Here is a 2,477-nt window from a genome sequence, read left to right on the forward strand (position 1 = left end):
CCAGGTGTAGCTGAACAATGCACACTCTCTATGCCTTCAGGTCTCACTTCCACCTCCAGGAAATCCCTTCCGGGGAAGAGGGGGAAACACCAGGGGCTGTACCAGGCGACTCAGCCCTGCCCCCCAGCTGCCTCCACAACCAGAGGGAAGGGGCAGGACAATCTGTAATCTGCAGGTGCCAGGGCCTGATTGTGAAGCGGGAATGCTGGAGTCCAGGCCCGGATCTGCCACATGGCTGTGTGACCTTGAGAAACAGTAGTTAATTCTCTGAGCCTCAGTTTCTTCAGCTGAAAAAGAAAACACTGATCAGTTGAGACATTTCAAATGAAAGTATCCAGGAGAGTGTAAGGGATTCTGCAAATGTGAAGAGTTATTGTTATGTTGTACACCAGATATGACACAAACTTTCCTTTTTCCTAAAGAGAGATCCTGAAAAAGCATTTCTCAGATGGGTCACAGTAACCCTGTGGGCTTCCCTAAAAGGAGGTGTCTCCTATTTGGTTAAGTTTGGCAGGGCTGTGGTCTGCCAAGAAACAGAAATAAGATAGCATAACACTGAAGTGTTTATTCTAGAAATATTCACTGAGTGCTGCTATTGTGCCAGAACTATGCTTACAGTCTCACACACACGCACACACACATACACACACACAATGCACACACCACGTCAGCTTGCACCTTCATCTCCTCATCCTTTCTCTGATGGCCCAGACTGCCTAAGATGTGCTGCCCTAGCTTCACCTGCTGAATTTCTATTCATCCTTCTCAATTCAGATGAGGCATCACTTCCTCAGGGAAGTCTGCCCAGCCTCTCCTCCCTCCAGGCTAAGTTGGGTGCCTCCTTTGTGCTCCAACCATGTAGATCGCCATCACTGATCCTCCTATCCCAGAGTGACTATTACCTGTTTGTACACCTGTTCCCTCTAATAGATTGTGAATGACTTGAAGGCGACGACCCTTGAGTCCAGCCTGGCTCATACAAGTTGACTAAATGAATATGTGACCCAGCGTTCAGCTCTCCCTGTTGAGGGAAGCCTCAGGTTTTGCCTCCTGACAATCCTTGAGCCAAGATTCCACATGTCTTCATATGTCCCCTGAAGAAAATGCATTCCACAAAGCACCTGAGCACTGAAGGTTTAGTAAGAAAATCAGAGGAGATGCACACCGCACAGCAAAGCCCCCAAATACTCAGCAGATATGTGTATTCCCCAGTCTCCTTCCTATCAGCAGAAGTCCTTGATGGAGGACAGAATAACCATGAACCTGTGAATATGTTAGGTTACATGGCAAAATGGAATTAAGGCTGCAGATGGAATTAAGGTTGTTAATCAGCGACATTAAGATAGGGAGTTTATCCTGAATTATCAAGGTAGTCACTAAAAGTCCAAGAGGAGGCCAGGCATGGTGACTCAGGCCTGTAATCCCAGCACTTTGGGAGGCTGAGGTGAGTAGATCGCTTGAACCCAGGAGTTCAAGACCAGCCTGGCCAACATGATGAAACCCTGTCTCTATAAAAAATATAAAAATTAGCCAGGCATGGTGGTACATACCTGTAGTCCTGACTAATTGGGAGGCTGAGGTGGGAGAATGCTTAAGCCCAGGAGGTGAAGGTTGCAGTGAGCCGAGATGGCGCCACTGCACTCCAGCTGGGCAGCAGCGTAAGACTCTGTCTCAAGAAAAAAAAAAAAGTGCAAGAGGAAGGTGGAAATGGAGGTCAGAGTAATGTGATGTCACTTGAGCTGACTTTAAAGATGGTGGAAGGGAGCCACGTGCCAAGGAATGTGTGTGGCCTCTAGAAACTAGAAAGGGTAAGAAAACAGGTTCTCCCCTAAGCCTAAAGAAAGGAATGCAGTCTGCTGACACCTGGATTTTAGCCCAGTAAGATCCACTTCAGACTTCCGGCCTCCAGAACTGTCAGATAATAAATTTGTGTTGCTTTAGGCCACCACATTTGTGGTCATTTGTTTCAGCAACAGTAGGAAACTAATATATCTCCTTCTTGCTTTTGCCCAATACCATGCCCAGACTCTCCTGTCTCAAACAATTCAGTTCTGGCCCAAAACCTGCAGCACATCTCACTCAGTTAAACAAAAGCTCTGCAGCTGCCCAATCTACCCCCTTTTTTTTTAAGACAGAGTCTCACTTTCTTGCCCAGGCTGGAGTGCAGTGGCACAATCATAGCTCACTGCAACCTCGAACTCCTGAGCTCAAGGGATCCTCCCACCTTATCCTCTCAAAGTGTTGAGATTATAGACACGTGACACCACACCTGGCTTACCCTTTTTATTTAATTAATTAATTTTTTTTTTTTTTGAGATGGAGTCTCACTCTTTCGCCCAGGCTAGAGTTCAGTGGTGCGATCTTGGCTCCCTGCAACCTCCACCTCCCAGGTTCAAGTGACTCCCCTGCCTCACTCTTCCTAGTAGCTGGGATTACAGGCACGTGTCACTATGCCTAGCTAATTTTTGTATTTTTAG

This window comes from Aotus nancymaae, unplaced genomic scaffold (assembly GCF_030222135.1).
Source record: "Aotus nancymaae isolate 86718 unplaced genomic scaffold, 86718_ANA_hifiasm-v0.15.2.pri h1tg000053l, whole genome shotgun sequence".
In the NCBI taxonomy this organism is placed as follows: domain Eukaryota; kingdom Metazoa; phylum Chordata; class Mammalia; order Primates; family Aotidae; genus Aotus; species Aotus nancymaae.